Consider the following 974-nt stretch of genomic DNA (forward strand, 5'->3'; position numbering starts at 1 on the left):
AATAAAACAGGAAAATCGAAAGTTAATTTAGTGACTGAAGTTAATAGTGAGCTTTCTTTCTGAAGCACATCGAAATTCAGTAAAATACGGTTAGTCTTGGACTACCTCAACAATCAGTTCAAAAGCTACTTGAATCTACGCAATTTAGAAATAAGAGATTTAACTTTGAACTTGAATTAAATGATTCTGAACAATTAACAATAGTAAAATTTAGTATGTACCAAGCTGAGCTGCAGTCACAGGTAAGCTAAAATACGGTAACAAAACTCGCACTCTTAATTTGTGCTTGTGTAATCTAAATATTGTGGCCAGCTATGAATACCTTAACTGAACTTTGAAATTAAAGCAGTGACATCGAATGATTGTACTTTAATGCTGGCATCTGAATTTCAACGACACTCGGGTTCATTTCGGAAAAGGAAGGGACCCTGCTTGGTAATGCAATTGGGACAATGAGCAACAAACGTTCATGCTAAGTTGCTGTAATTTTGTGATGCAACAATTTTAAAAGTTTGAAAAGCTGAGGTCTGCCACACAGTTCTAAAACTTTACGTGCTTCCAGTCTTCCTTGTTGGTTGATTGAAGGTTTGAAGCCGTCGATCGAGGAGGTGGCGACAGTCACTCATTGTCGGCCGTCGCTGTTGCAGAAGCTGGATGTTGGCATGCCTTCTTCTCGACACGGTCACCAGTCGAAACGGGCTCTTGATGTGCCCCAGCTAATGCTTCCCGTCCGCGACGCCGTGTCAGAAACTATCATAGCAAGTCGAGCGCAATTACATGCTGCCAAACCCCGAAAGCGCGGCAACTCGCGGGAGAGTCCCACAACACACCTGCTCCACTCGCTACTCCAGGCAGACTCTCTCTGCCCAGGCCGCGCTCCACGCGGCAGAGTTCACTACCAAAGATCCTACACACTTGGATTCTTCACACGACCTATCGACGTATTCGTTCGATAGCATAGTTTTCCCTAGGCA

This window comes from Schistocerca cancellata, chromosome 2, assembly GCF_023864275.1.
Source record: "Schistocerca cancellata isolate TAMUIC-IGC-003103 chromosome 2, iqSchCanc2.1, whole genome shotgun sequence".
Lineage (NCBI taxonomy): Eukaryota > Metazoa > Arthropoda > Insecta > Orthoptera > Acrididae > Schistocerca > Schistocerca cancellata.